The sequence below is a fragment of the Paramisgurnus dabryanus genome, chromosome 12 (genome assembly GCF_030506205.2).
Source record: "Paramisgurnus dabryanus chromosome 12, PD_genome_1.1, whole genome shotgun sequence".
Classification (NCBI taxonomy): Eukaryota; Metazoa; Chordata; class Actinopteri; order Cypriniformes; family Cobitidae; genus Paramisgurnus; species Paramisgurnus dabryanus.
The window spans coordinates 2,057,315-2,084,655 of record NC_133348.1 but is presented as its reverse complement, the minus strand read 5'-3'; the positions used below and the strand labels follow the sequence as shown (position 1 = coordinate 2,084,655).

At 34.9% G+C, this 27,341-nt stretch overlaps 1 long non-coding RNA gene across 1 annotated transcript; it reads right to left on the bottom strand.

The window, feature by feature from the left end:
- Positions 1 to 16,437: 16,437 nt before the first annotated feature.
- On the bottom strand, positions 16,438 to 19,914 carry LOC141283045 (uncharacterized). The gene is made up of 5 exons (XR_012338015.1): positions 19,604 to 19,914; positions 18,010 to 18,066; positions 17,805 to 17,868; positions 17,456 to 17,517; positions 16,438 to 17,296 (listed from the first exon to the last, which is right to left on the bottom strand). It is a non-coding gene; the product is annotated as an uncharacterized lncRNA (long non-coding RNA).
- Positions 19,915 to 27,341: the final 7,427 nt, after the last annotated feature.

Below are 27,341 nucleotides of genomic sequence, written 5' to 3'. Positions count from 1 at the left end.
ATACAGTTGGTCTATTAGCTAGTTTATTTCTGCATCAAATAATTTTTACTAAACATGGATTGGATCTAATTAACATTCAACTGACCAACATAATAAGAGAGGCACAAATTAAGCTAAAACAAATATAATAAGATAGCATGACAACCTTCAAAGGTGGTTTTTGCTATTCAGCAGTTATTTTTTAACAACATTAACAAATTTTTTTAAATATAATGGATTTCTTTATGCAGTTAATTAATAAACAATCGGTATTAGCCTTTCTCGTGCTATTGCCGATATGCCGATGGTTTCAAATTCATCAAAAATCGGCCGATTAATATCGGCGGCCGATACATCTGTGCATCACTAAATGTAACGAATTATAATCGGTGTCTGCAGATAAAAGCAATTTTTACCACTATGGATTACCGGACCAGCTGTCATAACTAACGCATTAATAACGCATTAACGCAAATTAATTTTAACTCCACAAATTTTATTAATGTGCGATTAACGCAACGCACAATTTCAGTTTGACTTTTGGTTTAGCCCATAGTTGGATAAATTAAGCGCAGACAGTGCTGTCTAAATGAGTCGAAGGTTTTTTATAAAAATCGAATCAAATGCTCTAAATGGTCATTGAACATCTAATGGTTGTCCATCCACTTGCACATTTTGGTTTCGGTTTTAAAACATGCAGGAATAAGAAAATAAAGTGCAGGGCTTGCTTGATGTTAAAAGAGTTATTAAGAGTGACTAGACTCGAAAACGATCTGCCTCACGCTGACTGACACATCTGAAGCTCGTGCACGATATATAGACATCTACACAGAATTACAGTTTTAAATCTAGAACAGATCAAAATGTGTGATTAATTTGCGATTAATCACGAGTTAACTTATGAAATCATGCAATTAATCTGGATTAAATATTTTAATCGATTGACAGACATAATTTCATCACATAAATGCAAACAAGGTGAAAAAAGCATAACTATCGGTATCTATCTCTTCAGGCAGATGTCATTCTAAATTAGGGATCGACCGATGTGGATTTTACAGTGCCGATACCGATTTTTGTTTCATCAGCCTTAGCCGATGACCGATACAGGCTGCCGATTTTCTTGAGCCGCTATTTGGAGCCGATACTGAGTTTGCTCCCTCAATTTACATAATAAAAATGACACACTGATAATGGCAAATGTTACACGTCTCAATTATAAAGTAACATTTATTGAACTTTAAAAAGAAACTATATTTAACAAATAGTAAAAACAGGTAAGGGTGCTATGCAACCATGAACTGCACTCTCCACAATGACGATAAACTATCAGCTAAGGAAATTGATTTCTAGCACTTTACTACTACAAATATATATAGGGGTGGTTTCCAGGACAGGAATTATCATAAACTAGGACTAGAGCTTACTTTAATTAGGACATATAGCTAGTTTTAACATACATGCCTTAGTAAAACATGACTTGTGTCCATTTTAAGGCAAAACACAGGGCACTGATGTATTTTAAGATATGTTAAAAAGAGTTGTTATTAGTTTGGACTTTTCTTACGTTTATTTTAGTCTAGGACTGTCTATTCCCTGTCCGGGAAACCGCCCCATGGAGATGAGAAATAAAAACCCGCTTTGTCCAGCTATGATCAGCAGTTAGGCCAAACTTTTGATGTTGTCATGGAAAGGTTGGTTGTTTTTAGTCACATGACCTGCAATTGCTTGCGGCTTCCAGCACTCTGTCTGTAAATAATGCCGGAAAACGGCGAACACTGCAGCCACGTAACGGCTGATGCGATACACATAAAACTCACAAATATCGGCCTGATATATCGACCGACCGATATATTTCGGTCTATCTCTATTCTAAATAACTGAATATCTGTATCGAAGTTTTGTATCTGTGCATCCTTAAGTACTATGAAGTATTACAAGTGAAAAAAAAATAAATGTTGTTTGTAATCTATTCCTTACACACAGGCAATATTCAGTACAGCATAACAGGAATAATGCTGCAATAAAGCGGCCATAAGCGCATACTATATGTCTAATTTATAGTTAAAGTTGTTTTATAGTTAAAGTTGCTGGATTGCACATGCTTAATTAAACAAGGCTTTGTTCACTGCAGCAAAATAAAAATAAGGAACAGCAACATTGACAGTTTTCAGAGTTTTTTTATTCAATCAGATGGTATTTTGGTATTTTTATTTGATGGACTACCATGGACCTGAAGATAAGCCTGAGGGTTTGTATCCTCAAACAACACAATGAGATTAACATTAATATGTAAGGGGGCTATGATGATACTAAAGGTCAAGACAGACATTTCCGTAAAATAAAAAATGCCAAACAATGTTGCGATAATTATGGAGAGCACATTTACATCTACATTGATTTAAACACTGTTTGAAACCGTATCCAAAACAAGCAGTTGTTCATGTACAGTAAGAATGATTACTTTTGAATTGTTCGACCCTGTGACACACACACAAAAAAAACCCGTAAATGCCATCATTTCGATGGTTAATGCTTAAATAGTTTTCAATGTCTCCAAACATGATCTTAGCTGATCTTGGTTCCTTTAAGCCAGTGTTCTGGTGCACGTTGAATGTCAGGGAGTAAAAGCCCAGCCCTGGTGTCCTTATGCTCCAAATGGCATGGTCATATTCTGTTTGTTATAGTACAGATGGCAGGTGACGACATTTGGGCGCTGTCATATGTGCAACATTTCTACTGGGTCGTATAGTTTACTTGAGCTAAATTATTTGATATTTTATGGTTGATCTGCAAGTTTAAATCTGAAATCTGCATTTAAGCACAGTTACACAGATCTCTATGTTTGCAGAGAATTGCGACTGTCGCTGAAACTTTATCCAGGAATGCTTTTTAACTTACGTTTACGCATTTGGCAGATGCTCTTATTCAAAGCGACTTGAAAGTGCATTACAAGGTATACATTAGCATGTGTGTTATTTGCTTCTGCACTGAGCTATATATGAAACACAGTTATGCTCATTATATATATATATTAGAAAACAGTCAAGAAATGCTTCATTAAATTCAGTGTAATTAGATACATATTCACATTCATTTTTGTCAACAAATTGTTTTAAAAACAATTCAGATGTATCATAATATTATAGTTATTGTCTAGCACAATGTGGCCCAGATGGAAAAAGATGTAAATCACTTAACCAAATTCTGTTGTGCTTGTTAACCAAACCGTATGCCCTCAGGAATCATTTCTATGGTTTGTACAAGGCTGCCTGACAAGCCATGACAAATTGCAGGCACTGATCTATGTGGTCCATTTCCTGTATGGTAACATCCACTAGTTATAACTGATTACTATTCCAGATGGATAGAGGTTTAAGTTTCTTGAAGTATAAATACTTCTACTGTATTGATGTATCTGATGAAGACAGCTAAACAAGGCTTGTCTGAGACAGCTATCTGTGACAATGGAGTCTTAAGATCTGGAACAAAGATCATTATTATGGGAATTAATTTCCTTCACATCACATAGTGCCGATGTTATGTTGAACAGCCAGACAGTATTTCATATAGAGCAAAGTAGTAAAAGACTTGCACAAAATTACAGGTGTTAAATGTACAATGCTGTGTATACACCCACCCTTGTATTCAATTACAGCCCTACAGATAATTATTTTTACAGTTAGTTTTGCTAATGCATCTTATGAAAAATTTGATACACATGCTTGTTTGATATAATGTTATGAATAAAACAGTTCGACTGCAAACCTACAGACTATCGTTTCTGCAGCTGCTATTGCTAATGTACATGTATTTTATACCATCTACCATATTTATCATAAGCCTAGGTTTTAATGGCTGTGTACAGTCTGTACTAGTTCTGTACAGTGCAAAATTGTGAACAGAGCATGGTTATAAGCGCACATATTTAGGGGACAAGCCCATAGAAGCGTACAGGAAAGTTATAAAATTTTGCACACAGATAGTGGTCGGTCTAAAAAGTTACCACACCAAATTGTACATCTTTTTCTCAAACCATCAAGTCCAAAGTTTGACTTACATTTTTGCTTATAACTTCTGATGTGTAAGTCGTAGAAACATAATATTTTATCTTCTGAATCCTTGAAGACGATTCAATTGCACCCTATGATGTCATGAAAACGCCATTTTGAATTTTTTTGAAAAAAAAAAAAACATACTTTTTCGAACTCATCCTAGAGCTTTTGTCCAATTGGCATAAAAATCGTGTGTCACATCTAGAGACACTCAGGGCAAACATTTATGGAATTTGTGTCGATTAGCCAATCCTTTTTCGTATACCGCGTCAACTAATTGTACATAGAGCACAGAAAAATGGATTTGACGCTGTATCTTTGTCAAACTTATGCCTTTTGATATGACACTTGGTACTTGTGTTGGCAGTCAGGAACTGAGGGTGTATGGACAATTTCATAGTGATCAGTGACCTGGTGATCAGACGAATGTTTTACATTACTATAACTTTGGCTGGGGTCTATGTATTTTCATGCGACTTGTTTCCGTGGAGTCCTGAATCGTTGCAGAGTCCAACAATAACAAACATATCAGGTTTCGCCTTATGCTTAGACATAGGATGCGGTGTGCGCTGCGCTCGCCGCTGTGTTCAGCGCAGCCAAGCAATTTTTGCTCTGATGGCCAGACCAAAGTAGGCGGGGTTTTCAATAAATTACTACAGTGTTTATATTTGCGTTAAATAGTCGATGAGGAACACAGAGACTGATGTTTTCCGTCTCCATTTCACGTAACTTTAAGCTGCCTTCCTACAACAAGCTACTTGACTTAAAACACACCTGACATGCCAACTTGAATTGCTACGTGTTTCCATGACACGACTTTCCTTCCGATGTCTCTGTAGGAGCATAAACTTGTAATATAAAGCTCCGGGAATTCCGAGTATAAACTTTTCGTCCATTTTGCTTGGATGCCCCGTTTCTATTCGCCGGGCGGGTAATCGTCACAGAGCGCAGCGCAAAAGTTAAATTATTTTGAACTTTGACCATGGCGTGAGTGCAAGCTGCTCTCCGCTGCGCTCGCGCTTTGCGCGACGCAAGCCATTGAAATTAATAGGTTTCATAGCGCAGCGCACTCCGCGTCCTATGTGAAAGCCGCATTACTCATGAAACTGTGGACAAGTGCAACATTTCTGAAATATGTGAGAAAAGCAGGTTAAATAGCTATTACCGAATTGATTTCATGTTCTTATGAGCTACTATTCTGCCAGTTCAATTTTATCCTGTGACTTGGTGCCAAGATAAATCAACACATTAAGTGTTATGCCAACTTAAATGTGTATTGTTTTTAGTTAATGCCAACATAATTCAGAGTTGTCGCAAGTGACAAAAAAAGGAAAACAAAAGATAAATGTGATGCGATTGCACAACAGAATATTAAGTAGTCCTCGCAAAAAAAAAAAAAACATTTTATTTAACATTAACTCTTTCACCGCCAGCGTTTTTAAAAAAAGTTGCCAGCCAGCGCCAGCGTTTTTCATGATTTTCACCAAAGTTTAATGCCTTCCAGAAAATGTTCTTCTTTAAATAAATAAACATACAATATACCAAATGAAAGAACATACCCTCTGCTTTCAAACAAAAAAAACCGTTTCATCCTACCTTTAGTGGTTCTTTTGCAATCAGCTTTTGAATATGGGTAGGTTTTTGCAAAAACACCATATTTTGAGCAAAAAGCAAAAATAATTCCATATTTGTGACGGACTTTTCATAGAGATCCCATTCAGAGCGATCTTTAAAACAGACACGGACATGCAGCAGCTTGCCATAGGGCAATACTTCCGGTTCTGGTGGATAATAGCGGTATTGCGGAAAGACGGAAAATCTCGTCATTGGCGGGGAAGCGTTTTCTCTTAATTGACGAGATATCTCGTCAATGGCGGGGAAAGAGTTAAGTATTATTTTGAAAACGACAGCTGTGGACTAACAATCCCTATGTGTATGTACTGATACAGAAATAATATTATATAAGGTGCCTGGTATAATTAATCAAGGTACATCTTGCTGAATGTCAGATGTGTTATATCAAGGACTTTGAAATAGCATGAGTCATTCACTGTGGATATTAAAGAAGAGCTTATGAAAAGGTAATGTCTTGTGGGATGCACTGAGTCCACTGAAAAACTTCCCTCTTGCCTCATATCACTACTAAGTGGACTACACTCAACTCTTTAAGACGATGAGTTATTTTACTGCTATAAATTACATTGTTGTTTAACATTTAATGAGGTGCATTACTGCATATAGATGGCATTGCTCTCCAATACACAGTAAATAAACCCACGCTGTAATTCTAACTTGGCCTTCTAACTGACTTCCAAACATCCAAACAGATGATAGAGTTGGATTTAGCCTTAACTGTAGTTAATCCCTATTATCGGATAATCACCATCCGACCATTACATTCCACCAGATCCACGTGCTGTCTGTACATCATACTCTTTAATAAATTCAAATATAATTGATGTTTTATCTCTGAGAAAGTCGGATTTAAAGTGGGACATTACCTAGTTATGATCTCTGTGTTCTTTATCACACACAAAAATTATCCAGATGGTTCATTCAAGGAAAATGTCTGTGCTTCAAAACTGATGAACAACGTTGAAGACAAGACAACTAATTGCTTATCCAATTGAATCATTTGGTTACTAAAAAGGACAAACAGCTTGAATGCAGTTTTGCTTGCTGTATTTGTATAAGGGGCCTCTTTGGGTACATTGCAGCATGAAAACAACTTGGTTTTGCAAATCTATTCAACCTACTCTTTAAGTCTTGGCTTTTGAAAAGTTGACATAACTTAAAAAATGAAGTTGAAAGTTGATATTTTTTTAAGTTAAATTAACATTAAAATAAATGAAGAGTTTTGTTCCAAAACGCGATAAACGGCATTAAAAAAATTACTGTATTTTTCGGTCTATAAGCCGCGGGTTTTTTTCATAACTTGACTGGTGCTGCGTTTTACAGTCAGGTGCGCCTTGTAAGTCAGTATGAATTAATTTTTACATTTATTAGGCAAGAGACAACATTACCGTCTACAGCCGCGAGAGTCCGCCATATGCTGCTTCTGTATTTATGTAATTCAATGGATTCTGTAATGTAGAATGACGAGTATGCGAACTTCACGCTAGTTGGCTTGTTCGGTTAATTTAGCCTATTCAACCTTCCAGGTAAGTTCTGTATGCTAGTGTTTATCGTTTAAATAACTGATAATATTACTTTTAATGTACAGACATCTATTCAGCCTGCTGTTCTGTGCTATTGTTTAGTTGAATAACTTACCTTTCCAGATTAAATGTCTGTTCTTCGGCTTGGATTTTGTGAAATAATTTTCTAAATAAACGCAATGTATAGTCAACTGTGACTTCGTCTTAATGACGCATTTTTAATTGATGAGGCTTATACTCGGGTGCGGTTTAAAATCCGGAAAGTACGGTAGTTGCCACCAAAATCAGTATTGTATCAGGTCAGTTTTTAAAAGTAAATTCTTAATTTTACGCAAAATCCGATATCCGCCATGTTATTCTATCATCTTTTCTCCCCTTTTCCCAGAACGGATAAACGCCACTCCTCCTTCTCTGCAAAATGCAATAAATCCGCTTAACCAATCACAGTGCACCATTCCACACATTGTAAACAATAATGGTGGCACGTTGAATACACACTGAATCCTATTTTTCCTCATCTACTCTGTACTTTGTGATCAACAAACAAACAAAAACAAAAGGACACTTTTGATGGCATTGATAAACCTGTGGTGGTTTTCTGTGGCGGGGAAGAAACGTAAGCCATCAAAATCGAATAATTTACGTGACAGGCACTCGGGTGACGGAAAAATGCCGACTGTTGCTTTTCCTTACATGACAGAATCAAGCTTCTGTCATGCTAACATATTGACCCCAGTGGATTTTATTAAAAACTTTCCATTATTTTACTCAGAAGTCAACGAAAATCTAGCAGGACCAAAACATTTTACTGCTGATCACTTTCAAAAAAGTTCAGCGACGACGTCCCAACCATAAAAGCCGCAATGGCAGTGTTCTTAATATGACAAAATAAGTGTTTTGATTAATGCCATTAATGTTTATTATAACCTAAATATGCTATGTGAAAGTTTGTAACAGAAAATAGTGGTTTTCATCTTGTCACCTTCTTTGTATAGATGGTTTCATTGGACGCATGTCCAGTCAGAACTTTACTTCCAGTTTCTGTTTGTTTATTGGTCTGACTAGTTGCTAAACTGAACTCTTGAACAATTACCTTGTCGAAAATAAAAAAAATGATTTGGTGCAATCTAAGTGTTGTTTATGTTGATTGTTATATAAATAAACTAATTTAAAAGGACTTTGTTGTTATTTATTCTTAGCGGAGTTTACCGGAAGTTACGTGATGACCACGAAAGCTGCTTGTTTATGTTGTTAAGGCTGAAACTGTCTATAAAAAAACACATTTTTACCGAAATTCGTCAAAATGGATTTATTGCATTGGGTACTATGTCCAAATGGTTTAATTTTTTTAAATCAGAAAAGATAAAACCATGAGCCATTTTGCTAACACTATAATAAGGCTGTATTTCTTAGCATTAATAATATGCATTAGCTTATATTAGCTAACAATGAGCAAAAGTTTTTTCAGCACTTATTAATCCTTGTTAATGTTAGTTCACGCCAATACAATTGTTTATGTAAACTCATTGCACATTAAGTTACAACTTTTGATTTTTAAAAGTTATCAGTAAAAGCTGAATTTAACATATAACATTAATACATGCTGTATTGTTGAAGTATTTTTCACTAGTTCATGGTAGCTAAATGCATAAACTAATTTAAACCAATGCAATCTTATTGTGTTTTATTACCACTTTTTTATTATTAAATGTGTCAAAAATGATATATATAAAATTTTAAATAATACATTTAAACATCCCATGCCTCTAAGACCCTGCTAAATAATTTCCTGAGCTCAGTGTATGTGTAAAGGTTAGAAGCACAGTCAGGGGGCTGAACGATCTGTGACTTCGGGACACAGGGGGCTGATGCACCTATGGTTTCATTCGGCTACTGCTGTAAGGCAGAGTCTTTTACACAGCAATCATCTACTAGAAAAGCCTGGGCTGATTTGTACACCTTTAAGTTCTATTCAAACCAATGGTGGCATTTCCCACATCCCTCCTGAATGCAGCAGGCATTCACCACTTTACTTCAAAAACTGGGCATAATGGATGACTATTTAGGAAGCTTGGGCAGTACAATAGAAGGGGTATGAAAAGCATTTGAGGTAATCATAAAGGTAAAGTACATTTTTCATTCAAACAGACAGACAGAGAGAGAGAGAGAACGAAAGAGGGGGAAGCAAGAAAGACTTTATTATTCCCTTTTCTCCTAAATAGTAACCATAATAAAAGCATATGCTTACAATATGATCAAGAGTATAACTGTAACCTCTACTGTAAAAAGTCCTCTGTACAGCACATTATACCGCTTGCTTACACAAGTGTTAAATTCTTTGCTAGGCATCTTTTCCAAGAGAGCCCACAGATGAATCTTTAAAACAGTGCTTTATTGTAATGCATCCCACTGTTTTTTTTACACATCTGGAATAACAAAATCTGAAGACTGGATACCGCACTGAACAGTACAGTAGTTACTTTGTTCAGTGGTTATTCTACTGTAAAATTAAAAACATAGAAGACTGATGTTTTAGAGCATTAGCATTACAATGAAAAAAGTGATTAGGTCACCTGTTTCTATTAAAGACCACCTATTATGTTCCTAAAAACATTCTTTTGTGAATTCAGTATAATACAATGTGTGCCCGTGGTTTATGGTTTAAAAACACATTATTTTCCACATACCATACATTATTTTTGCTCGTCTATGCCCTGCCTCCCTGATTTTGTACAAAGCTCATTATTCTAAAAAGTGCAGTGCCCTCCGATTGGCCAAGCTAATCAGATAGTTGTGATTGGCCTGAATACCTCTGAGGTCAGTCGGAAATGTGACGCCCCTTACCATGTTTGGAAGATTTGCTCATAATGCAATATTTTATACAAAGTGACTTACAGTGCATCTCAAGATATACCCTGGGTTCAAACCTATGACCTTTGGAGCTGCTAACCCAATGCACAGGGTTCCCACGGGTCCTTGAAATCCTTGAAAGTTTGTGAATCTGGGAAAAAAATTCAAGGGGGAAGTTTTTAAAAATATACATACATAGATACAGGTCATTGAAAGTGCTTGAATCTATTTTATGCAAGAAGTTTCTGGAAAAAAAAATCCATATAAATCCCTGTGTAGTGTAGGATAATATCATAAAATTCTAGACTTTTTAAGCACACACAAACTGTTCGCTTTTAATCCTTATATCTTTTATATGTAAATGTTGATTCATACCAATCATGTTGTGTTTGACACATGAAAATGTCTCAGGTTATGTATGTAAATGTTGTTCCCTGAGAAGGGAACGAGACGCTGCGTCTCCTTTGCCATACTTCCTACGTCCCTGTAATGTCGTCTTTGGTAATATTTCAGATAGCGATATACTTCCTGACTCCCGCATCACCCTGTCTTTGTCGATTAAGCCTCACCATTGGTTAAATTTGATATACACATTCAGACGCACTTACCCCTGGAGGCGTCCCCAAAGTGTCACCGCAGTGACGCAGAACGAGTTCCCTCGAAAGGGAACAGTAACAATGTGTCTTAAAAGGTAACACGATGTAACCTTGCTCTCACTTGAAAGGTGTCCCCACATTTAGTCCTTCAATTTGAGGGTATTGGACCTGGAAATTCCTTGAAATGTCCTAAAATTTGAAGTTAACTAAGGTGTGGGAACCCTGAATGCTCCACCACTGAGGCATATACAGGTGTAGGAGCACTTATGAGATGTAAGTTGCTGTTGAACGTGCTAATTTTACTGTTTACTTTTTTGTATTTACATAGGTATATTTAAAGAGTCTAAGAAAGTGTTTTGGGGGATGAAAGCAATACATGCAAATGTGGGTTAAAGGCAATTCTAAATGAAGAAGAAAAGAACAAGGAAAAGATGAATGATAAACAACTGGAAGAGTATAAATCTCACGGTTGTGCTTTACACCTTCAGCTTTGTAAAAATGAACCCTATTTGCAGTTGTTGCACATACAGGGACCATATGTGTGCCCATCCGAGAATAAATAAAACATGAGGCAGTCCATGCATAACGTATGACTGTCGGTGCGTAGCTTTCTCTCAGAAGTATGTGATGTGTTACTTAATGTGACGAACATGCATCTCAAACTACAATGATATGTTTTTCATGATTTTTTGCATGAAAACAGTGCCTTAAAAATATGAATAATGGACAATAATCATCACCTTTGTGGTGTATATTAGCTGATTAGCTGATTAATAAAACTAAGTAGCTTTAATATTTAGGCTACAATTTGCCATGAAAAAGGATGTGCATAATTCATATTCTAATAATTAGTTACATTTATATAGCGCTTTTCCAGTGCTCAAAGCGCTTTACATATGAATGGGGGAATCTCCTCAACCACCACCAATGTGCAGCATCCACCTGGATGATGCGACGGCAGCCATATTGCGCCAGAACGCCCACCACATGGTACAATCCGAGACTCAGTGGCCCAAATGTTAGGGAACAGGACTGTAATTTTTGTAAGTCTACAGATCATGTACAGATCAGTCAATTATATTTTTAATTGAACTAGTAGCTTTAATCAATTTTGTCTTCCTGGTATTATCACCTTGATAGACGATGCTGTGCACTGCCCTGTTGTCATAAAGCATCATTTTCTGGTAACACTTTATTTCGATAGTCCACTTTAGACATTTTACTAATTATTAGTAACTTTGCAACTACTTATCATATACCAATCTTTAGAGAATTAGTAGACTGCCTGGTTAATATCTACTAACACTTTATTGTGACTATAAGTATCTTTGCAGGAGCATGTCAACTTATTCCACTAACCCAAACCTCTTCCCTAACCCCAACCCTTACAGTCTACTAATACTCTAATGACAGTTATTTAACGTATAGTTTGCTAATTATTGACAGTTAGTTGACATGTAGTTGCAAAGTTATTTATAGTTAGTAGAATGTCTAAAGTGGACACTCAAAATAAAGTGTAACCCATTTTCTCAACCCCTAGATCTACATAAAACACTACATCAAGCCAAAAGCAGTTCTAATTTATTAATACAAAATTAACTTTTTGGCAGTACTAAATGAGTAAACTGATGATTTGTGCTACACTGCTATTCTTGACAACCCCCAAAAGCAGGCAAAAGCCTCCTAAGGTTTAGGAGGAGAAAAAAATTAATAGAGAGATGAAATGATATTAAATGGTGAAAAAGCTCTCAACTGCTACTGATCATTGTCAACATGTTATAAATTTGGCTTTAGCAGAATATATAAGTGTATAGTCCTCAAATTTTTGTACTCTATTGTGAAAGTTTAGGGAACACTGATCTAATGTTTTTGGAGTTGCTGCAGTAAAAGTGCATTTAAAAGTTTTTTAAAAAATCTGCAAATTGTCTCTCCGTTGCCCAAAAGTTAAGCCAGACTCTTTACAGCCAAGAATCACCACTTAAATGTCAGAATCTCTTTTTATCTATTGAGGGCCAAGTGTGAATTCATGACTTGGCACTTTGCTAACCAATTACACCAGGTCCAACCTCTTGCTTCTTCAAGTCTTTGAAATAACTGCAATACATTAAAACAACAAAGGTGCTGAAGTTCCTGTCCTGATGCCATTTCTGATATTTTATTTCTGATATTTTCACCTTTTGTGCAGGAGCTCAATTGGTAGAGCATTGCATTAGCAGCACAATCATTGAGGGTTCAATGCCACGGAAACATAGGCTACTGATAGAATTTTGCGACCGCAGTGTAGTATGAGAATACAATCACGTACACTGCGGTCGCAAAATTTTTGTCACTTAATTATCCCTAGAGTATCAAAAGTGTCTAAAGGTGGTAGATCCTTCTCCTTCTAACCCCTAAGCTCTGGAATGATTTACCAAAAAATATTTGAGAATCAGAATCAGTCGATCACTTCAAGTCTAAACGAAAGACATATCTCTTTAACATAGCATTCACATAATTTGTCTAGTAAATGTATTTATCCCACAATAGTTAGCTTTTCTGGAACAAACCATTCACATAACTCGTCTGGGTAATATACTTATGCTGCAATAGTAAGCCTGTCTGGAACCGAGCGGATGTTAAACCACAATACTGTATGATGCTTGCATTACATACTACGGGCCCCACACTAATAGGATTTTGTTTCTCTTTCCTTGTCTCGTACTCGATCCCAAGGACAATGAAACTAACAGACCCAGTTTCGGCTGCCGTGAAGGTCATCACACCACTGATCTACTGGTCTTCCTTCAACGGCCCTGTCTTTTCCCTCCTGACCAGTGGCGGCTTGCGTTTTTAAAATATGTGTTTGTTGTGTCATGTGAACCATGTGCATCACGTGTTTTGTCAAAATAAGTGCCCGTTGCACACGCGGCAAAACAGTGTCTGATAAAAGAGACTCCCTTTAAAAAATACATGCAAGACACTCCCTTAAAAGTACTGTGATTATGCATGAGATTATGCAAGTATCTGGCAAACGCGAGCGTCTCTTTTATCATAAATCCTTTAGACGCGTCTGCAGCAGGCACTTATTTTGACAAGACATGTGATGCACATAGGTTCACTCGACACGGCGAACAAATATTTTGAAATTACAAACCACACACATGATAGGCTACATACATGTTGTGACTAACTTCGCATCGTGCGCCCTCGAAAAAAGAAGTCCTTGGCCGCCACTGCTCCTGACTAAAAAAGTTGGGAGTTTTTTTCTCCTAGGGGATTTTTTCAACCCCGGGGGAGTCAGTGGACATTGGCTTAACTTGGCACCCTTTTCTACGCGTTACATTATTACTACGCTCGCTAGTACGGTTTAATCTGTATAGTACAGCAAGTACCACTGTATTCTGCTACTTCTGTTGTCCATTGATTTTTCTGTGTTTTCTCTTGCATATTTTAATATAAAGCTGCTTTGAAACAATTAAACAACTGTGAAAAGCGCTATATAAATATTTTTATTGATAGATAAAAAAAATTACACCTTAAATGCATTGTAAATGAATCACTTTGGTATTAGTTGCAGAAAGTTTTAGGGAGCACCACTATGGTAATTTAGTTGTAACTAAATAAAATGGTTAAATAGGCTACTTAATGCATTTATAAAGCTTGTGTACACACAAAACGGGGCTGGAAAGGTGTGTACGCCAGTTCCCACGCAAAGGTTGCGATCTATAAAAAAACAAACTTGACAGGAGAATGGGCTTGCAAGGTGGGATAGGAGGATGATTCATGTATACGCACACTTGCAGGTGATCTGTGATTTATAAAGGGAACATTGCTTTGTTTTATAAGTTAATAATATTTTTTGGCGTATGCCATTTTCGGCTTTTTTGAGTACGTTGACTTTTAGGAAGGATCCTACGCACAGCTTTATAAATGAGAGCCTTCAAACACTTACATATTATAAAAAATCAAATAATTTAAAATCAATAAAAATATATATACTAAGGTATGTTTCAATAAAGCCTACCTTGCACAGTAGGATGCCAAGTTTTGCTGGCTTAAAGGGTACACATTAACCATCTGCATGTTAATTCAGCTTTCTCTCTCATTACACTAGAAACTATGGGACAGTAAAGTATTTTTGCTTCCCTATACTTATATACTTAAAATCACAGCAAGCACTGGCTTACAGCTACCAAATTTACAAACACCATTCTGCAAAATTAAACGTAGCACAAAATTATACACTGAGCAAAAAAATCAACTGAAATAAACCACTGGCTTTTCATAGTGCCAATCTCAATTTCAATGTGAAAGCGACACTTTATTCGGTTCATGCTAGGCCTGAAATCAGTGGAATGAACTGAGAGGAGTGACTGGACTAAGAATAACATGAAGTACGTTTCTACATTGCATTTTAATCAGAATTTTCAGTCTGGCACGAGCTGGCAGCTTTCGAGCTCCTAAGAGGATCCTCATCCAGGGTTCTCCAATATTCCAGTCCTCCTCCCAGTGTCAGATACATTAACAAGAGGCTCGGGAAGCCGACGTGCCCCCCAGCATCAGAGGAATCGGGAGATTTCTTCACTGCTGCTGCTATTTTATGTTTGTGCAGCCATCTGCAGGAACAGACATAAGTGATAATTAGCCATTAGTCATCAGCTGATCTCATTTCTGCCCTTGTTAATTACCGCGCCTGTGCCAGTGAGGGAAAGAAAGTGATCGGCTCATATTTTCCATGCTGAGATGTCACTCAGCATCGCTCGTCCTGCTTTCTTTGAATTCTCTCTCTCTCTCCTTCTCGCTGTGAGATGATTGGCCCTAGATTGATGAAGATGGCTAGGTGAAATGATCATTATGGTTAACAGTTTGCAATGACTGACAGGATATTGCTAGAGCCTGCTGTCAGATGTTGCCTTCCTGTCACGTTTCTTTTTCCTAAGCTGACCTTATTTCTCAGTCTTATTGCACTGATTAAAGAACAGATTTCGCTGAATTGGACTCCCTTGCCTCCTGTTTATCTTTCATATGTGACAGCTTGAAACTGCTAGCGAAAAGCGCTAGCAACACTAAGGTCAGGGGTTTAAATCCCAGGAAACATGACTTGATAAAAAGGCATACCTTGAATGTAATTGTTGCTTTGGATTAAGATGATTGATGAATCTAAATGGTAGCCCTGGAGATCAAACTGTACTGTATATTTGCTGAAATACCGTCTCTTGAATGTCATCCCTTTTGATATGCGAGATTAATCATTCATGCAAGTTTTATTTGATGTTAATACGCACTGTGAATTTCCACCACAACAGGAGATATTTGCCAGGAGATGTATTCGAAGGTTCTGTTTTTGTTCACATTGCTAAGGCAAATGTTTTGTGTTCGTAAATAAGATGCATTAATTCCCTCTTCAGCTTTGCAGCAGATGACAGCTTTAGTCATGTGGTTGTTTTGAACACCTTTTCATTTTTCAACATCTTTCTTCCCGGATTTCCTGAACAGCAGGAGCAGCCAAAATGTACATAAATGAGTGATTATATAATTGCATGTACAAAGGCATTTTTGTCTACTTTATCCAAGTGGTCATATTTTTTACTATTTTAATAATTCGGTACTCATTGTCATGGATCACATGATGTTACAGTCCATAACAATATAATATTTTCTGTAAAAAGTCTTATAAAGCTGAAAATCATGATTTCCTGTTGTCCTTGTTTGTCAATTCTGTTACTTAAGTAGAGTAAGGGCGCACTCACACTGTAAAAAAAATCCATAGAAATTACAATGTTATTGCAGCTGGGTTGCCGGTAATTTACCGTACACTGTTAACGATTTCCCTGTATTTTTACAGTACGGTACTGGCAGCACGGTTGCCAGTAAGTTACTGTATTTTGGGTTTACAGTACTGTACTGTAATACCATTTTACAGTACACAAACTAGTACTGTATAGTTACAAAGCAGTACTGTACTGTAATTTTACAATATTTTATTACAGTAGTCTATTTTTACAGTAATTTACTGTAATGTCTATATTGACCCATAAATACTATTTATTACTTATTACAGTTAATACAATAATATTATATAAAATAGATAGAGATTTAGGTTTAAATCTATAGTTATTAATATGGTAAAAATGCTATCCTTGACATGACATAATGAATTAAAAGGCAATCCAAGCAATGTTTGTATCAAAATTTTATTTAAAAAAACATTTAATTGAAACAAAACATTTAAAACAAGATTTTAAACAATAATAAACATATAATCAAGTAACATAAAATAAAATCAACAAGTATAAACAAGTTTGGAGACCCCTGCTGTAACATATTTAACTCTGGCAAATAGAACACTGTTCCATAGTTTGAAGTTTTCAGTTTAAAGTCCATCATCGACTAAAAGGTAACATTTCACTGTGGTAAAAAGAACACTGGCCCATAGTTTTAAATATTCTACTTGAATTTCATTTAACACTAAAAATAAATGCATTAAACTGTGGCAGACAGACCACAGTGGCCTTTACTTTGAAGTCGTCCATTCGAACTCAATCAGGGACTGCATGAAGCTGTTCACATGGGGTTAATGGCCACAGCTTTTCTCTGCACCAAGTTCCTTGTCTTTTTGCTTGCTCCTTGTCTGGATGTGCATTTTTTCCCATCTTTGGAATTAATTCTATCCAGAAACCTGTTAGAAATATCATAAACATTAAGTCAACAAATATAAGATAGAAAAAGATTCTTAAAAAATTTAACTCAGCCTTGAATTTACCCCTATTCTGAAACCTTTTGCTCTTATTCTACTGTTCCACACCTAATTACATTAAAATACAGAAGATTCACTTACCTCGGAACAAACTCTTTCCTCAATGGACAGCATCCACATGGATCATGTCATGATTGAATGTCCTGAACAGAAAGTAAAATTGTTACTGATTTGGACACAACTTTTTATTCTGAAAACAAAATCTTTTGTCAATAAAGTCCAGGGACACCTCTGCTAAATAAATACAATTATTAAATTAAATTTCTTATAACCAAAGTCTGAATATTTCTGTTTGTATATTTCTACATGGCAAACTAAGACAATTGTGTACATGTTGTGTATGGTCGTGTTACAGTGTTGTGTGTGGGAATTGTGAATGAGTGTATACATGGGTATTTAAAGAAACTGTAGTGGTAAAGTGCAAACTTACCGAACATAATGTGCTTGGTGTGTGTCTGGTGTCACCCATTGTGCCTCCACATCTGCCTTAACTCCTGAAAAGTGCAATGACACTCATGTAAACTACAAATAAAAAGTGATCAGCACATTCCTGTGTACTTTTACATGTGACGTGAAAGCATTTAATATTGCAGTCGAAAAAATACATGACTTGTAACTGTACATCATGTACTTGCCTGGTGCCTTTAAAGATGATCCATCTTACCCAATCCAGCTTACAAGCAATGGTAAGACTGTAAAAAAGACAAATGTTACAAAATCTGTTAGCCATAGAAATAAGTAGACATTGTGAAGGAAATGGTAAAAGAAAATTTAGTAACACTTTACTATAAGAGTTTATTCCTTAACATTTGGTAATGCCTTAGCTAATATGAACTAACAATGAACAATATATTTTACAACATTAATAATATTTGATAATGTTCATTGTGCAGAGACAAAGTGATTGATTTAAAAATGTATTAAGTGTTTAAATCTAATATCATGCTATGCTAACAAATAAAACATTACTGTAAGTGTTAAGTCAGTTGTAAAACAAATATATATATATATATATATATATATATATATATATATATATATTAGTTGTTATATTATATATTATATATAAATATCTAAATAAGTCTTTTTTAAATTATTATTCTATAACATCTTGTCTACAGAAAATCTCTGAAAATGTCTCGTTTAGTGCAGAAAATAGCGATTTATAGTGACAAGGTAAAAAGACTGTCCCTTTAATGTTTTACCCGGACGGCTGCGGTGTAACACGCTATTTCACGCAAAGTTTTTTAACAAGTTAGTAGCTAGCTGCTCACTTTAAAGATAAACATGATCGCCTAAATCTGAGCAATCCTGGTGATGCCAGTTTCCTACACGATGTTATAATGGACTATTTTTACATCAAGAGATGAAGGATCAGATGACAGAGACGAGAAGACAAAGGTACGTAAATGCGGAGCCCATTCTCTTTTCGTGCATTGATTTGATGTGTTTTGGAAACTTATATATACAGCGTGTAATGCATCTGAAGTGGTGGAAACAATATGCCATAAAAATGTATTGGACAACTTACTGGGCGTGTAAAACGCTTAAGAGAAGATATTCTCTGCTTTTGCTGATATAAGTTACCGTAATATAATAACAACAACAATAAGCGCGGCAATCCCTTTCGTTCATCCGATATTAAGATGAGCCCAGGTCTGAATTATATTTGGTCGAAGTTAAAGCTGCGATGAGTTCGATGCATGTATCCAGTTAAATATGAGGTTTCTTGTTTTCACTTCTGTGGAGGAGTTCGGTACTACAGTATGCTGTGTACGGCGTGTCAAGTCCTATCTGTTTACAACCACGAGTCAGCCTTACCAAACAGTCGAACTTCATACTTTTCTCTGACGCTAACTGAACGGATGAAACGCCGTCAACGACCGTTATGCTGGGACCGCAAGACCGCGCTGGCGGGTTGTCTTTGTCCATTTCGTTAAAAATAGTTTCATTGTCACCACACTTTCAACACAATATAAACTCACCAAACCGTCATAATTTAGTTAAAACAACCCTATATTCATTTAAAAAGGTGTAAAGCGAGTTAAAGCAGCGGTAGACATCTGTGTGTAACGTTTACGTTAGCTTACTTTCTGAGGGAGATTGAAACTTTGTTGGCGACCGTTTTTCTCTCTCATTGCACGTTTAAAACAATATTGTGACAAACTATTGACAACATTCTTAAACTAAAAATTAAGTTTTCATGAAACAGAAATATTTCAAACTTACCGAACTGACAGAAATCAATCGTCCTCCTTCAGCTGCAGCCAAGAGTTGTGCTCTCCCTCTGTCTGTGTGATTTGACGTTGGCGCACTTTCACTGATTATTGCAAGTACACCTGGCACATTACAGCAATGGCTACAGCAAGGTTACATCAAGACCAAAATATACTGTAAAATTTTCCCGCTCAAACAAATTTACCCAGAATGCATTATGAACTGCAGTACTGTACTGTAATGTACACATACAGTATAGTACTGTGGATTTTTACAGTACAGTGCTGCTAAATCTACAGCGACATCTAACAGTGTAGATTTAAATTTATGTTATTTACTGGCAAGAGTTTGTTCAAAGTTAAATAAATTTTAAATATTAACAAGTCTTTATCTTTACAGAATAAAACTATACAATAACAGCCTCATGCAAAGCATTCTGGGAACCAGAAATCATCATCAACCTTTTTCTGTTTTTTGCTACAGATTTTGTTTCCCAGAATGTTTTGCTTGATGCTGTTTTTTTAGTTTTACTCTGTAAAGACAAAGACTTGTAAATGTTAAATGTTCATTCAACATTGAACAAAATGTTGCCAGTAAATAACATAAATTTAAATCTACGGTAAATTACCGGCAACCCAGCTGCAATTTCTACGGATTTTTTTACAGTGCACATTATCCAAACCAAACCAAACCATGCCCCAGCGCGATTGTCACCCCTCCCTACTCCCCCAGGTGCACGCACTCACACTGTACTTTTTATCGATCCGAGTCCGGGCGCACTTTCGTCATTAAGATGCGTTGGTTTTGAAAAAAGTACAATTTTGAAAAAAAAAGACTAATCACATTCTCTGCGCACACCCACCTAAAGAATTGTGGGACAAGGTATCTCAGGAGTCAGGAAGTAAACCAAACATTGGATTTGGATGTGCCTTGATGCCTTTCTGCCTTGGAACGCTGTCCCCGAAAGAAGCATTTTAAAAATGAAACGCGCTCAGTTTGTCCATTTAGGGCTACTGTAGAAACATGATGCCGACTTCCATGTAAGGAGACCCAAGGTGTATGTAGATAAAAACCGATTATTCTAAGGTAATAAAAACAATAGAGTTTATAATGTAAGGTCTTTATACACCACTTATAATATAGTTATGTATATTATATTGCAATTCTTTCAAGAGATCCTTTTAAAAGTTACACATTGCACCTTTGTAAATTTTACGCCAAGTAAATAAAATCAAAATCTTTGAAAACATGCAGGATTCATTGCTCACAAACACTGGGGGCGTGTCCACTGTCGCCGCTGAAACCACGCCCACTCATGGAAAGGCTGCCATCTCTTTTAACTTTCAAATACCGCTCCAACCTGAACAGATGCTCGTGATTGTTTTAGGGGCGGGGCAGTGCTCGGTGGCTCCAGTGCATCATCGAGCCACTGTTTTAGCCCCGCCCAAATAATCTAAACTGTTTAAACTATTTTAAGTGTTTGAAAACTGTTGTAACTCCAAAATTCAGTTGTACACAGTCTTTGTAATATATTTTAGCATTTTAATTTCTAAAATGTATAACAATTCTCCAAAATGGCTTTAAATGGTATGCTGCTTGTTAGGATTATTTAATGATTAATGTTAAAATATTAAAGGTCTTAAGATGCATCCTCACCTCATAAACTATAATATTAGTGAGTATTTAACATAATAATGACAAAATCAATTTGCTGTAAGAAAGTAATGAATTTTATCAATTAAACGCTGACAGGAATGTGTTTACATTTGTTTTTATGACAGTAATAAACTGCTTACAGACTTTTAATTCAGTTCGTATTTGACTGTGTGATTCAAGCTTTTGGTTCATAAGCCCAAAATGACCACAGGAGCCCAACAGTACTCACAGTCGAACTAGTTCAACAGGATATTCCAGGTTATAATTGAGCTGATATTTAAACAGCAGAATGTGTAACATGTAAACATGCATAAACAGAACTCGGATTCAAGGTTTTACAACTTCTTGGGAAAATGAAAGTTCCTGGAGTTCTTCCATCATGTCCACAAAATGGGTGCAAACAACCGCATGTCGCATTTCACTGCGAATTGTGAATTAAGACGGAATTTGAATCCACAGAGGTTGTGTAGATGGTTACAGAGATGTTAAAGCCTGTTTTTGTAAACTATTTCAGGGTGCTAATGTTGTACATGGAAATATGTTGCATGAATAATTCATCTACAGAGACATAGCGAGAGAAACTGTCCTCATTCAACTACTATAGGAGCGAAGTGTGAGATTGAAGTGTTAATGAATTCCATGGTGGATGGTCATCTAGCACTGTGCTGTGCTAACTTTAGTCTGGACTATTTTGGTTGGGCCCAGTGAAGCGTGTTGTTAAGGATTTTTCACTGCCTCCATGTGCTATTACTGACCTGGATAGCAGCAGGAAAACTAATACTCGTGGATCTTTTGCAAGGAATTGCAACTAACTGAATTCACAAACTATAATTTAGACTTAAATATATTATGCAAAATACTTATGAGATGGTAAAGCTTAGCTAAGAGATTCACATTGACTCATTTGGTAGAGCATTGTGTTAGCAAAACAAATGTTATGGTTTTGAATCCCAGGGAAAACACATAGTGCATTTAAAATATATACAATATTTTAATCAGTATAAGACATTTTGTATGAATATATAGTACACTATGAGTCAGTCTGCATCTATCTGTGAATCTGCAAACTGCACATATGTGAACATTTTGCCTCTCATATGTTTGTTTTGGTGGCTTATGGGAGGAATATTTCACATGTGTTGCCACATAGAGTTCGCAGACAGTTGTTAAATGCAAGACTTGCAAGACTTGACAGATGTTTGCTTTAGTAGGCGTTGTTTATGTCTAAAAAGACCAACATATATTTGAGAAACATAATCAACTGCAACACTCACTTAAACCATCAATATATACTATTATTAATTGATTTTCTGTTATGTTTTTATGCTTTAACACATGCTTTGATCACATGACGGTGTGGCCTAAATTTGACCTAAATTTGTGATTAAAGGTAGGATAGGTCATTACAATAGCAAGTTTCTGGATAAAAAACATACTTTGACTATATTTTTGTGTGTGTGTGTGTGTGTGTGTGTGTGCGTGCGTGCGTGCGTGTTTGTGTGTGTAAATATTTTCTCCATTTTAGTTTGAGTGTAATCACTATTTCACTGTCCATTACTTTGCATGTTGCCTTTTGGCTACATAGAATGAGCTTTGGTCCATTACACAGAAAATCATAAAAACTATAAGCTATTATTAGAAGATTTTGTGTCATTAAAGATGATTACATTTGAAAGCTTTACTTTAAGGCATTGTATTATTTATTAGTCCAATCCTTACAGTATAAAACTGAAAATTTAATTGATTAAAATCTAAACAGTTTGTGCTTCAAAATTACACCGGTAAATTTGTTATGGAAACATTCAGGCTCATCCTTCAGGTTACGCCTCTGCTGTTAGGTAGCAATATTTCCTTCCTAATCAACGTGTTTGCCATTTTGTTGCACAGTAGGGGAACAAAGCTGGTTAACAAGACTAATTTACTTTATTTTCATTTTTACGACCCTTGTTTAGGATTATAAAGCAAATCACTACTAGAATAACAACGTGCTCCCTAAAATCTTAAAGAAACTTGTTTGTCCACACAGGCTTTTCACTCACTCAACTTTTTTGTCTGAGCTGTGAAAATCCATGCATCTAGTGTACAAATATATATACAACATGTTTTTCTGTTGTATTATATGTCAAAAATAAAGTTATTCTTGCTGTGCGGTACAACCTCTCCAGGATATAACAATCAAAGCCTGTGCAATTTTGCTCCACTATCATCAAGCAAAAATGGTAAAAATAAAAAATAGAAATGTTACTCTGTCATTGGTTAACCTAACAGATAGTCTTTCTTTGGTAACACTTTACTTGAAGGGGTGTTCAAAAGTCTGAAATGACACCTTTATAATCATGACATGACATGTGTCATGAAGGAAATCTCATGCACGTTTATAACAACTGTCATTAAGTGTCATTTGTTCAGTGATGTCATTTATATTGCAAAGATGACATTGTTTGAGATGTCTTTGTTATAACAACTTGACATAAACCAAAACATCATAACTTGTCATGACAACTTGACATTACCAAGACAACATAACTGACCACTTTTTACCAGTGATACAAATTGAATTTGTCATTGAAATGTCATTAAGTGTTAATGCTCTGTCATATAGTTTTATAACAGCATCATGAATACTTTTCTTGACCTCAACTACAGTGGTACAAATATAATTTGTCATTGAAATGTTATTAAGTGTAAATACTCTGTCATATAGTTTTATAACAGATTGATGAATATTTTTCTTGACCTCAACTACAGTGGTACAAATATAATTTGTCATTAAAATGTGATTAAATGTTAATACTCTGTTATATAGTTTTATAACAGCATCATGAATATTTTTTCTTGACCTCAACTACAGTGGAACAAATATAATTTGTCATTAAAATGTCATTAAGTGTTAATACTCTGTTATATAGCTTTATAACAGCATCATGAATATTTTTCTTGACCTCAACTACAGTGGTACAAAAATAATTTGTCATTGAAATGTCATTAAGTGTTAATACTCTGTCATATAGCTTTATAACAGCATCATGAATATTTTTCTCGACCTCAACTACAGTGGTACAAATATAATTTGTCATTAAAATGTCATTTAGTGTTAATACTCTGTCATATAGTTTTATAACAGCATCATGAATATTTTTCTTGACCTCAACTACAGTGGTACAAATATAATTTGTCATTAAAATGTCATTTAGTGTTAATACTCTGTCATATAGTTTTATAACAGCATCATGAATATTTTTCTTGACCTCAACTACAGTGGTACAAATATAATTTGTCATTAAAATGTCATTAAGTGTTAATACTCTGTCATATAGTTTTATAACAGCATCATGAATATTTTTCTTGACCTCAACTACAGTGGTACAAATATAATTTGTCATTAAGATGTCATTAAGTGTTAATACTCTGTCATATAGCTTTATAACAGCATCATGAATATTTTTCTTGACCTCAACTACAGTGGTACAAAAATAATTTGTCATTAAAATGTCATTTAGTGTTAATACTCTGTCATATAGCTTTATAACAGCATCATGAATATTTTTCTTGACCTGAACTGCAGTGGTACAAATATAATTTGTCATTAAAATGTCATTAAATGTTAATACTCTGTCAAATAGTTTTATAACAGTGTGATGAATATTTTTCTTGACCTCAACTGCAGTGGTACAAATATAATTTGTCATTAAAATGTCATTAAGTGTTAATACTCTGTCATATAGTTTTATAACAGCATCATGAATATTTTTCTTGACCTCAACTACAGTGGAACAAATATAATTTGTCATTAAAATGTCATTAAGTGTTAATACTCTGTCATATAGCTTTATAAAAGCGTCATGAATATTTTTTCTTGACCTCAACTACAGTGGTACAAATATAATTTTTCATTAAGATGTCATTAAGTGTTAATACTCTGTCATATAGCTTTATAACAGCATCATGAATATTTTTCTTGACCTCAACTGCAGTGGTACAAATATAATTTGTCATTAAAATGTCATTAAGTGTTAATACTCTGTCATATAGTTTTATAACAGCATCATGAGTATTTTTCTTGACCTCAACTACAGTTGTACAAATATAATTTGTCATTAAAATGTCATTAAGTGTTAATACTCTGTCATATAGCTTTATAACAGCATCATGTATATTTTTCTTGACCTCAACTACAGTGGTACAAAAATAATTTGTCATTAAAATGTCATTTAGTGTTAATACTCTGTCATATAGTTTTATAACAGCATCATGAATATTTTTCTTGACCTCAACTACAGTGGTACAAATTGAATTTGTCATTAAGATGTAATTAAGTGATAATTACTCTGTCATATAGCTTTATAACAGCATCATGAATATTTTTCTTGACCTCAACTACAGTGGTACAAATATAATTTGTCATTAAAATGTCATTTAGTGTTAATACTCTGTCATATAGTTTTATAACAGCATCATGAATATTTTTCTTGACCTCAACTACAGTGGTACAAATATAATTTGTCATTAAAATGTCATTAAGTGTTAATACTCTGTCATATAGTTTTATAACAGCATCATGAGTATTTTTCTTGACCTCAACTACAGTTGTACAAATATAATTTGTCATTAAGATCTCATTAAGTGTTAATACTCTGTCATATAGCTTTATAACAGCATCATGAATATTTTTCTTGACCTCAACTACAGTGGTACAAAAATAATTTGTCATTAAAATGTCATTTAGTGTTAATACTCTGTCATATAGCTTTATAACAGCATCATGAATATTTTTCTTGACCTGAACTGCAGTGGTACAAATATAATTTGTCATTAAAATGTCATTAAATGTTAATACTCTGTCAAATAGTTTTATAACAGTGTGATGAATATTTTTCTTGACCTCAACTGCAGTGGTACAAATATAATTTGTCATTAAAATGTCATTAAGTGTTAATACTCTGTCATATAGCTTTATAAAAGCGTCATGAATATTTTTTCTTGACCTCAACTACAGTGGTACAAATATAATTTTTCATTAAGATGTCATTAAGTGTTAATACTCTGTCATATAGCTTTATAACAGCATCATGAATATTTTTCTTGACCTCAACTGCAGGGGTACAAATATAATTTGTCATTAAAATGTCATTAAGTGTTAATACTCTGTCATATAGTTTTATAACAGCATCATGAATATTTTTCTTGACCTCAACTACAGTGGTACAAATTGAATTTGTCATTAAGATGTAATTAAGTGATAATTACTCTGTCATATAGCTTTATAACAGCATCATGTATATTTTTCTTGACCTCAACTACAGTGGTACAAAAATAATTTGTCATTAAAATGTCATTTAGTGTTAATACTCTGTCATATAGTTTTATAACAGCATCATGAATATTTTTCTTGACCTCAACTACAGTGGTACAAATTGAATTTGTCATTAAGATGTAATTAAGTGATAATTACTCTGTCATATAGCTTTATAACAGCATCATGAATATTTTTCTTGACCTCAACTACAGTGGTACAAATATAATTTGTCATTAAAATGTCATTTAGTGTTAATACTCTGTCATATAGTTTTATAACAGCATCATGAATATTTTTCTTGACCTCAACTACAGTGGTACAAATATAATTTGTCATTAAAATGTCATTAAGTGTTAATACTCTGTCATATAGTTTTATAACAGCATCATGAGTATTTTTCTTGACCTCAACTACAGTTGTACAAATATAATTTGTCATTAAGATCTCATTAAGTGTTAATACTCTGTCATATAGCTTTATAACAGCATCATGAATATTTTTCTTGACCTCAACTACAGTGGTACAAAAATAATTTGTCATTAAAATGTCATTTAGTGTTAATACTCTGTCATATAGCTTTATAACAGCATCATGAATATTTTTCTTGACCTGAACTGCAGTGGTACAAATATAATTTGTCATTAAAATGTCATTAAATGTTAATACTCTGTCAAATAGTTTTATAACAGTGTGATGAATATTTTTCTTGACCTCAACTGCAGTGGTACAAATATAATTTGTCATTAAAATGTCATTAAGTGTTAATACTCTGTCATATAGCTTTATAAAAGCGTCATG